This window comes from Mobula hypostoma, chromosome 7, assembly GCF_963921235.1.
Source record: "Mobula hypostoma chromosome 7, sMobHyp1.1, whole genome shotgun sequence".
Classification (NCBI taxonomy): Eukaryota; Metazoa; Chordata; class Chondrichthyes; order Myliobatiformes; family Myliobatidae; genus Mobula; species Mobula hypostoma.
This window is the reverse complement of record NC_086103.1, coordinates 70,972,031-70,984,118: the sequence shown is the minus strand read 5'-3', so window position 1 is coordinate 70,984,118 and position 12,088 is coordinate 70,972,031.

Below are 12,088 nucleotides of genomic sequence, written 5' to 3'. Positions count from 1 at the left end.
CCAAGTGAGGTCTTACCAGGGGCTTATAGAGTCTCAACATCACATCCCTGCTCCTATACTCTATCCCTCTAGAAAAGAATGCCAACTTTGCATTCGCCTTCTTCACCACCGACTCAACTTGAAGGTTAACATTAAGGGTATCCTGCACAAGGACTCCAAAGTCCCATTGCATCTCAGAACGTTGAATTTTCTCCCCATTTATATAATAGTTTGCCCGTTTATTTCTTCTACCAAAGTGCATAACCATACACTTTCCAACATTGTATTTCATTTGCCACTTCTTTGCCCATTCTCCCAATTTATCCAAGTCTCTCTGCAGACTCTCTGTTTCCTCAGCACTACTGGCCCCTCCACCTATCTTTGTATCATCAGCAAGCTTAGCCACAAAGCCATCTATTCCAGACTCCAAATTGTTGATGTACAACGCAAAAAGAAGCAGCCCAAACACGGACCCCTGTGGAACACCACTGGTAACCGGCAGCCAACCAGAATGGATCCCTTTATTCCCACTCTCTGTTTCCTGGCAATCAGCCAATGCTTTATCCACATATGTAACTTGCCCGTATTCCATGGGCTCTTATCTTGTTAAGCAGCCTCACATGTGGCACCTTGTCAAAGGCCTTCTGACAATCCAAATACACAACATCCACTGCATCTCCCTTGTCTAGTCGACTTGTAATTTCCTCAAAAAATTGCAATAGGTTTGTCAGGCAGGATTTTCCTTTAAGGAATCCATGCTGAGTTCTGCCTATCTTGTCATATGCCTCCAGGTACTCCGTAACCTCATCCTTGTTAATCTACTCCAACAACTTCCCAACCACCGATGTCAAGCTAACAGGCCTATAATTTCCTTTTTGCTTTCTTGCCCCCTTCTTAAATAGCGGAGTGACATTTGCAATCTTCCAGTCCTCCGGAACCATGCCAAAATCTATTGACTTTTGAAAGATCATTGCTAATGCCTCCGCAATCTTCATAGCGACTTCCTTCAGAACACGAGGGTGCATTCCATCTGGTCCAGGAGATTTATCTACCCTTAGACTATTCAGTTTCCTGAGTACTTTCTCTGTCGTAATTGTGGCTGCGCACACTTCTCTACCCTGCCACCCTTGAGTGTCTGGTATACTGCTGATGTCTTCCTCAGTGAAAACTGATGCAAAATACGCATTCAGTTCCTCCGCAATCTCCTTATCTCCCATTACAATTTCTCCAGCATCATTTTTTATCGGTCCTATATCTACTCTCACCTGTCTTTTACTCTTTGTATACTTGAGAAAGCTTTAGTATCCTCTTTGATGTTATTTGCTAGCTTCCTTTCATTGTTCATCTTTTCCCTCTTAGTGACCTTCTTAGTTTCCTTTTGTAATGTTTTAAAAACTTCCCAATTCTCTGTCTTCCCACTAATTTTTGTTTCCTTATACAAACGTATGTCCTCTCCTTTGCTTTAACTTTGGCTTTGACTTCTCTTGTCAGCCATGGTTGCATCCTTTTTCCATTCGAAAATTTCTTCTTTTTTGGAATGTACCTGTCTTGCACCTTCCTCACTTCTCACATAAACTCCAGCCACTGCTGCTCTGCCATCCTTCCTGCTAGTGTCCCTTTCCAGCCAACTTTGGCCAGTTCCTCTCTCATGCCACTGTAATTTCCTTTACTCCACTGAAATACTGACACATCGGATTTCAGCCTCTCTTTCTCTAATTTCACAGTGAACTCTATCATGTTATGATCACTGTCTCCTAAGGGTTCCTTCACCTCAATCTCTCTAATCACCTCCGGTTCATTACACAATACCCAATCCAGTACAGCCGATCCCCTAGTGGGCTCAACAACAAGCTGTTCTAAAAAGCCATCTTGCAGACATTCTACAAATTCTCTCTCTTGAGATCCAGTGCTGACCTGATTTTCCCAATCCACTCGCATGTTAAAATCCCCCACAATTATCATAACACTACCCTTCTGACAAGCCTTTTCTATTTCCTGTTGTAATTTGTAGTCCACATCACTGCAACCGTTAGGAGGCCTGTATATAACTGCCATCTGGGTCCTCTTACCCTTGTGATATCTTAGCTCAACCCATAAAGGTTCTGCACCTTCCGATCCTATGTCACCTCTTTCTAATGATTTAATATCATTTCTTACCAATAAAGCCAAGCCATCCCCTCTTCCTACCTGCCTATCCTTCTGATACACTGTATATCCCTGGACGTTCAGCTCCCAGAGACATGCATCCTTCAGCCACGTCTCAGTGATGGCCACAATATCATACCTGCTAATCTGTAGCTGTACAATAAGATCATCCACCTTATTCCTTATGCTGCGTGCATTTAAGTATAACACCTTAAGTCTAGTATGTGGTACTTTTTGCTCTGATTGCACTGCAACTCATCCCAATGGCTGCAAATTTGCCCCATCACCTGCCTGTCCTTCCTGATATCTTTACTGCTCACTATCTTAGATTTATTCCCGCTCCTCCGCTCTATCATTCCGGTTCCCATCCCCCTGCCAAATTTGTTTAAATCCTCCTTAACAGCTCTATTAAACCTTCCCGCCAGGATATTGGTCCCCTTCGGGTTCCGATGTAACTCGTCCTTTTTGAACAGGTCATACTTCCCCCAGAAGAGATCCCAATTATCCAAGAACCTGAAGCCCTGCTCCCTGCACTAGTCTCTCAGCCACGCATTCACCTGCCTGATCTTACTATTCTTGCCCTCGCTAGCACGTGGCACAGGTAGCAATACTGAGATTACTACCCTGGAGGTCCTGCTTCTCAGCTTCCTTCCTAACTCCCGGAAATCTCTTCAGAACCTCCTCCCTTTTCCTATCTATGTCATTGGTACCAACATGTACCAAGACAGCTGGCTGCTTGCTCTCTCCCTTCAGAATATTCTGGACCCAATCCGAGACATCCCATACCTGGGCACCTGGGAGGCAACACACCATGCGGGTATCTCTATCAGGCTCACAGAATCTCCTGTCTGTTCCCCTGACTATAGAATCCCCTATGACTACTGCATTCCTCTTCTCCCTCCTTCCCTCCTGCACAACAAAGCCAGGCTCAGTGCCAGAGACCCGGTCACCGTAGCTGTCCCCTGTCAGGTCATCCCCCTCAACAGCATCCAAACTGAGGCACCTGTAGCTGAGGCGGGCAGCCACAGGGGTGCTCTCCACTATCCGGGCATTTCCTTTCCCTCTCCTGATAGCTACCCTGTTTTCTGACCCCTGTAGCCTAGGGATGACTACCTCCCTGTAGGTCCTGTCTATCACCTCTTCACTTTCCCGAAAAAGCAGTAGGTCATCAAGCTGCAGCTCCAGATCGCTAACATGGTCTCTGAGGAGCTGCATCTTGGTGCACCTGGAGCAAATGTGGACATCAGGGAGGCTGGAGGTCTCCCAGGATTCCTAAATCTGACACCCTAAACAAAGCACTAACCCTGCAGGCATGCTATCTAATTCTAGAGGAATGAAACAGGAAAAATAAGTCTACTCAGCCACCTACCTTGACAAACAGACAAACTTTTTAAACAGTTAGCTCGTACCATTAGCTGAGTGAGCCCAGCTGTTCCTCCGTCTGTCCAGGTCGATTCACCAAGGGGAAAAAAAGAGTTGGTGCCTCGCTCTCGCCTCTTCCCGTTACCACCTAAGCTCGTTGAGCCAAAGCCCTACACTCTGCTGCCACTGACTCCGCTGTCCTCTCCGACCGCTGCCTGCTGTATAGGGTGGTCTTCTTTTTGAACTCTCCACGCTGTCCTGTTTACGTCATGCGCCTGCACAGTCTCGTCCTTCTTGTACTTGAAGAATTTTTTTTTTAAATCTGCCCTCCTTCAGAATTTAGCTCTCACGGCGCTCTTCTTGTCCTGATCCAAAAAAAAATTGTTTTTCTTTTCCTTTAAATTTTGCAACAGTTCTTATTAAAGTCAATGAACTGTTTCTCTCTCTCTCTCTCTCTCTCTCTCTCTTTCTCTCAACACCGAATGTTCTGACAATCACATTGCTGGCCCCCTAATAAGCCTCTTATGTGCACCCATACGTGACAACTACTGGCAAATAGAGGTGCTACCATCTGTTCGCCTGCCTGAGGTACTATTCTCAACAGCTCGATGATCTGGTCGGCACTCAGAATGAACTGTGGTTTTGTGGCAGCTGTAGTTCTGTCTGGCTTGGTGAATGGCTCTCCTTTTAGGAAACTGCCCGTAACCATGGCCTGGGAGGACACTGTTGTGATAAATCATCTCCTTTTCCTCTCCATCTCTAGTTTAGCACTCCTTTGCTAGGTCCCCTCATTGCTGGCACACAAAGCAAATCCTATGTATCTTCACAGCTGCAACATCCACTGCAGTCACTTTACAACTTCACTTCCCTCTGCTCTGACCTATCCTCCCCAGTCCATGATACTATCGTGGGTTAGATTGATACCACTGCTATCCCCAAGTCTAAAGTTTCCTGATGGGCTGTGCTCAGGCCTTCCTTCAACCTTTTCAGGAGGACTGGATCGTCCAGCCCTTAATATTCCTAATATGCTTAGAAACATAGAAACATAGAAAATAGGTGCAGGAGTAGGCCATTCGGCCCTTCGAGCCTGCACCGCCATTTATTATGATCATGGCTGATCATCCAACTCAGAACCCAGCCTTCCCTCCATACCCCCTGACCCCTGTAGCCACAAGGGCCATATCTAACTTCCTTTTAAACATAGCTAATGAACTGGCCTCAACAGTTTGCTGTGGCAGAGAATTCCACAGATTCACCACTCTCTGTGTGAAGAAGTTTTTCCTAACCTCGGTCCTAAAAGGCTTCCCCTCTATCCTCAAACTGTGACCCCTCGTTCTAGACCTCCCCAACATCGGGAACAATCTTCCTGCATCTAGCCTGTCCAATCCCTTTAGGATCTTATACGTTTCAATCAGATCCCCCCTCAATCTTCTAAACTCCAACGAGTACAAGCCCAGTTCATCCAGTCTTTCTTCATATGAAAGACCTGCCATCCCAGGAATCAATCTGGTGAACCTTCTTTGTACTCCCTCTATGGCAAAGATGTCTTTCCTCAGATTAGGGGACCAAAACTGCACACAATACTCCAGGTGTGGTCTCACCAAGGCCTTGTACAACTGCAGTAGTACCTCCCTGCTCCTGTACTCGAATCCTCTCGCTATAAATGCCAGCATACCGTTCGCCTTTTTCACCGCCTGCTGTACCTGCATGCCAACTTTCAATGACTGGTGTATAATGACACCCAGGTCTCGTTGCACCTCCCCTTTTCCTAATCGGCCACCATTCAGATAATAATCTGTTTTCCTATTTTTGCCACCAAAGTGGATAACTTCACATTTATCCACATTAAATTGCATCTGCCATGAGTTTGCCCACTCACCCAACCTATCCAAGTCACCCTGCATCCTCTTAGCATCCTCCTCACTGCTAACACTGCCACCCAGCTTTGTGTCATCCGCAAACTTGGAGATGCTGCATTTAATTCCCTCATCCAAGTCATTAATATATATTGTAAACAACTGGGGTCCCAGCACTGAGCCTTGCGGTACCCCACTAGTCACCGCCTGCCATTCTGAAAAGGTCCCGTTTATTCCCACTCTTTGCTTCCTGTCTGCTAACCAATTCTCCACCCACACCAATACCTTACCCCCAATACCGTGTGCTTTAAGTTTGCACACTAATCTCCTATGTGGGACCTTGTCAAAAGCCTTTTGAAAATCCAAATATACCATATCCACTGTTTCTCCCCTATCCACTCTACTAGTTACATCCTCAAAAAATTCTATGAGATTCGTCAGACATGATTTTCCTTTCACAAATCCATGCTGACTTTGTCCGATCATTTCACCGCTTTCCAAATGTGCTGTTATCACATCCTTGATAACTGACTCCAGCAGTTTCCCCACCACCGACGTTAGGCTAACCGGCCTATAATTCCCCGGTTTCTCTCTCCCTCCTTTTTTAAAAAGTGGGGTTACATTAGCCACCCTCCAATCCTCAGGAACTAGTCCAGAATCTAACGAGTTTTGAAAAATTATCACTAATGCATCCACTATTTCTTGGGCCACTTCCTTAAGCACTCTGGGATGCAGACCATCTGGCCCTGGGGATTTATCTGCCTTCAATCCCTTCAATTTACCTAACACCACTTCCCTACTAACATGTATTTCGCTCAGTTCCTCCATCTCACTGGACCCTCTGTCCCTTACTATTTCTGGAAGATTATTTATGTCCTCCTTAGTGAAGACAGAACCAAAGTAATTATTCAATTGGTCTGCCGTGTCCTTTGCTCCCCATAATCAATTCACCTGTTTCTGTTTGCAGGGGACCTACATTTGTCTTTATCAGTCTTTTCCTTTTTACATATCTATAAAAGCTTTTACAGTCCGTTTTTATGTTCTCTGCCAGTTTTCTCTCATAATCTTAATACCTAATAAGATAATGTCCCTGAACCACTGGCATTATCATTCCCCAATTACACTTACCTCACCCCAGTTGCTGCCACACCTTCCCCTTAAAGCAGTGATATCTCTCCTTGTTACTGGCAGTCCCCTAGTTACCTATATACCATCCGCACCTCCTGTCCAATATATTCCTCGGACGTTTAGCCGTAACCAACACATGTATATCTTTTGGGTTCATCTGGTGAATTTCAAGCATTTCTTTAAGCTTGCGCCAGAATTCTGCGTTTCTGCAGGCAAGTTTAAGTGAGGACAGCTCTGATGGAAATGCTCTGCTTCTCCCCAGCAGATGAAAGTCTTAATGATAGCGGTAATCAGTGACAAGGTTGGGGTCATCAAGATTCTCAACCTACCATTGTCATTTCAACACGTAAGTCTGCATATATTTCCACACTTATTCCCATATTAAGCAAAATATAAGGGAGGATAAAAATAACATGGTACATAATTAAGATCCAAGATCCAAACTCTTTGATTTCCAACTTCTTTCTCATTGAACTTATGATGGATTTTGTAATCCCTTTCATTTAAATCCCTGTTACCTCAAAGTCTCAAACTTATTCTTAAGACACTCAAAAACACTCACAAGCAAGCATATTACTACACAGTTTCTTGAATGCGTATGTATGCACTCTCAGGCAACCTTTCTCAAATGATGGTCCTGTCCCACCAAACTACTTAATCCTATCTGATAGTTGGTCCCTTATTCAAACTCACATGCACACACTTTTCTATCTACCAACTCAACTCTTCTCCAATTTCTTTGATACTTTGTGGTCCTGTGTATCCAGGTGTGATCCAAGTATGGGGTGCTACTCTTAATAATACTCACTCCTTTAGAGAGCTAAGGTCATTGGACATGTAATGGTCATGAATGGATCCTGGACGAGCACCCAAAATGTTGTGATTGACTAAAACTGAGCCACTTCGAAGCTACAGCTAGAAAATATAGAAGTCTTTATTGACACAGCAAACCTTCAGGAGAGAGAGACCAGGAGAGTCTCACTCTCCTGACACAATCATACTTCTTCAACACAAAAATAACAATAAAGAAGTAATTACAGTTTCAATGCAACTTTCAGTTTAAGATGGTGCTACCGAATGTGTGCAACAGCTCAGTATCACTGGTAGTTCAAAAGACAAGAAATTTGATTAGAAACATTACTAATAACACCTTTCCTGAAGTAAATTGTAGTAAATTATCATCGTAAACAATGAAGAAGCGAGTGAAGGTGAAGTGAATTCGAGGGAGTACATTCTGGTACATTGCAGAGTCGATACAGATGGAGTGAGCCATTCAGACAGGAGAAGTCAAGGCAGAGGGGTTCCTTGTACAACTGGACAACTGGTCTGGGTGCCAGTTGTTGGATCGCTTTGGGTGCCAAGCCAATTTGGAGAAATCAAGAATGGCTTTGGTCTGGGTGGTGAAATCTGGACTGGGAACGAGTTGCTGGGTGGCATGTTCTAGGCCTGGAGCCTTTCGCTGTAGTGGTGCCCGGATCCTAGTGTGAGGTAGGATACGCTGTTTGGACAATTTAAACGATATACTGAAAAGGCAGGGAATTGGGATCAGAGGAGAGAGCCGACTTTGCTCACTCTCCCTCAATACTGACTTCTCTGTCCTTGGGGATAAGGCTTTGAAGACTGTTCCAGCTGCTAGGCTCCATGCCCGCTTATATGATGGACTGATACCATCGCTTGGGCCTATGCCAGGCTGCTCCTGGGTATGGAACTAAGGACCCATTTTGGTGTTGTTACTCCCTTCTATTGCTTGCATGATTTTTGCATTGGGTGTTGGTCTTTATCTATCTTTCAATTAGGTCCTTTCAGGCTTCTTGTTTTGCAGCTGTCTGTAAGCAAACAAATCTCAAAATTGTACAATTTATACATTCTTTAATAATAAATGTACTTTGAAATCCTTTGAGTTGCTATAATCACCTCCGTAACTTAACATTTTAAATATAATCCAGTAAATTTACAGAATTACCTATTTAAGCACTTCACAACTAGCAGAATCCCTTTGAATATTCAATACTAGTATCTGTTTCAAAAGCCAAATACCCAAAATATACAGCTTTTGTAGCAGTGCTGCAGGGTGGCTTCATAAATATACAAATAGGCAGAATATTAAATGGCAAAATACACTTGTCCTGATCTGCACATTAAATGGCAGGGATATACATTCAACAATGTGCTTTACAGGAAATGTTCACTTAGTGCCTTCTCTGATCTCATTCTGAAGTTTTCAATGGTCACTTATTAGAAACATAGAACATAGAAAACCTACAGCATAATACAGGCCCTTCGGCCCACAAAGCCGTGCAAAACATGTCCTTACCTTAGAAATTACCTAGGGTTACCAATAGCCTTCTATTTTTCTGAGCTCCATGTACTTATCCAGGAGTCTCTTAAAAGACCCTATTGTATTGGTCTCCACCACCATTGCCGGCAGCCCATACCACACACTCACCACTCTCTGCGTTAAAGAACTTCCTCCTGACATCTTCTCTGTACCTACTTCCAAGCCCCTTAAAACTGTTCCCTCTTATGCTAGCCATTTCAGCCCTGGGAAAAACCTCCAACTATCCACACGATCAATGCCTCCCATCATCTTATATACATCTATCAGGTCACCTCTTATGCTCTGTTGCTCCAAGGAGAAAAGGCTGAGTTCACTCAACCTATTCTCATAAGGCATGCTCCCCAATCCAGGCAACATCCTTGTAAATCTCCTCTGCACCCTTTCTATGGTTTCCACATCTTTCCTGTAGTGAGGCAACCAGAACTGAGCTCAGTACTCCAGGTGGGGTTTGGCCAGGGTCCTATATAGCTGTGACACTACCTCACAGCTCCTAAACTCAATCCCACAGTTGATGAAGGCCAATGCACCGTATGCCTTCTTAACCACAGAGTCAACCCGCAAAGCAGTTTTGAGTGCCATATGGACTCAGACCCCAAGATCCCTCTGATCCTCCACACTGCCAAGAGTCTTGCCATTAATACTATATTTTGCCATCATATTTGACCTACCAAAATGAACCACCTCATACTTATCTGGGTTGAACTCCATCTGCCACTTCTCAGCCCAGTTTTGCAACCTATCAATGTCCCACCGTAACCTTTGACAGCCCTCCACACTATCCATAACACCCCCAACCTTTGTGCCATCAGAAAATTTACTAACCCATCCCTTCACTTCTTCATTCAGGTCATTTATAAAAATCATGAGGAGTAGGGGTCCCAGAACAGATCCCTGAGGCATACCACTGGTGACCGACCTCCGTGCAGAATATGACCCATCTACAACCACTCTTTGCCTTCTGTGAGCAAGCCAGTTCTGGTTCTACAAAACAATGTCCCCTTGGATCCCATGCATCCTTACTTTCTCAATAAGCCTTGCATGGGGTACCTTGTCAAATGCCTTGCTGAAATCCATATACACTATATCTCCTGCTCTTATCAATGTGCTTAGTCCATCCTCAAATAATTCAATCAGGCTCGTAAGGCACTACCTGCCTTTCACAAAGCCATGCTGACTATTCCTAATCATATTATGCCTCTCCAAATGTTCATAAATCCTGCCTCTCAGGATCTTCTCCATCAACTTACTAACCACTGAAGTAAGGCTCATTGGTCTATAAATTCCTGAGCTATCTCTACTTCCTTTCTTGAATAATGGAACAACATCTGCAACCCTCCAATTCTCTGGAACCTCTCCCGTACCCATTGAGAATGCAAAGAACATTGACAGAGGCTCAGCAATCTCCTCCCTCACCTCCCACAGTAGCCCGGGGTACATCTTGTTCAGTCCCGGTGACTTATCCAATTTGATGCATTCCGGAAGCTCCAGTACATCCTCTTTCTTAATAACTACATGCACAAGCTTTTCAGTCCACTGTAAGTCATCCCTACAATCGCCAAGATCCCTTTCCGTAGTGAATACTGAAGCAAAGTACACAGTAAATACCTCTGCTATCTCCTCTGGTTCTATCCATACTTTTCCATTGTCATTAACACAAACATTCATAGAGTCAGAGTCATAAAGGATTACAACACAGAAGCAGGTCATTCAGCCCATCAAGTATCTGCCAAACTGTTATTCTGAACAGTCCCATCAATCCTCTCCTGGACAATAACCAATAAAACCCACATCCACTACTTCTTCTGTCAACTAATTCTACACTCACACCACCTGCTTAGTGAAGAAGTTCCACTTCGGGTTCCCCTTAAATATTTTACCTTTCACACTTAACCAATGACCTCTAGTCTCACATACCCTCAGTGGAAAATATATGCTTGCGTTAACCCTATTGTTACTCCTCATAATTTTGTGTACCTCTGTATAATCTCCCCTCATTCCCCTACACTGCAGGGAATAAGGCCCTAACCTATTCAACCTTCCTCCATAACTCAGATCCTCAATGTCCTGGCATTGTCTATTGTCTTCCCCTAAGTAGTTTCAGTGGGACAGAGTCACAAGGCCTCATACCAAATAATTAGTTTTATTCGCCGCAAGGTATCGCTTGGAAGTTAAATTGTGAACAGGTTTTATTTCCCAATGACTGGTTCTCCTTTTAGTTAATCGATAATTATGCTATCCGTAAATCTAGAATAATCCGTAAGGTCATTCAGCAGTTGAGTATGTGCCAGCTCCAAGTGCAATCTCTGACACGTCCATGAACTCCCACTCACCCCATCCATTTTTCTGGCTCCCACCACCCTTTGGGACAATTTACAGTAGCTAATTAACTTGTAAGGAACATCTTTGGGATGTGCAAGGAAAACGGAACATGCAGGGGAAGCCCATATGATCACAGGAGAACATGGATTCTGCATGGAAACAGGACTGAGCTTGGGTTATTGGACCTACCCTGTTATTTACCTGTTGCACTAACATACCAACCAATGTGTGCTGCTCATTTCTTCATCTCATTTTTGGTTCTTCGGTCACTCAACAGAACATAGAGCATAGAACAGTACAGCACAGGAACCAGTCCTTTGAACTACAATGTTGTGTGGAAATATTTGAGCCAATGATACCTAATCACTTCTGCCTGCACATTGTCCCAATCTCTCCATTCTTGGCATATTTGTGTGCTTATCTAAGAGTCCCTCAATTGCCACTATTGTAACTGCCTCCACCATCATCCTTGGCAATGTACTCCTGGCACTCACCACACTCTATGCAAAAAACTTGTCCTGCACACTTCCCCTCTCTCACCTTAAATACATCCCTCTAGTATTAGACAATATGACTCTGTGGAGAAAAGAAAAACTGTTTACCCTGTCTATATCTCTCAGGATTTTATAAAACTTCTATCAGGTCTCTCCTCAGTCTTTGCTGCTCCAAAGAAAATAGCTTGTTCAACGTTTTCTTATAACGTATGTCCTTCAATTATGTCATCGCTCTGGTAAACCTCTTCGGTACAATACCTCAAGGTTACTGATAAGAGAAACAATTTCCCTCCCTCATTTCCACCCATACCTTTCATTGATTTCAAGTACCTCCCCTCACAAGTTCCCTCATTCCAAGGAGAACAGGATTAATAAATAAACTATGTACCAATCAGCATATGAGGTGGGAAAACTGTGAAGGCTGGTGTAGGTTGAGCGGAGATGATTGGGTAGGTACAGTACACAAG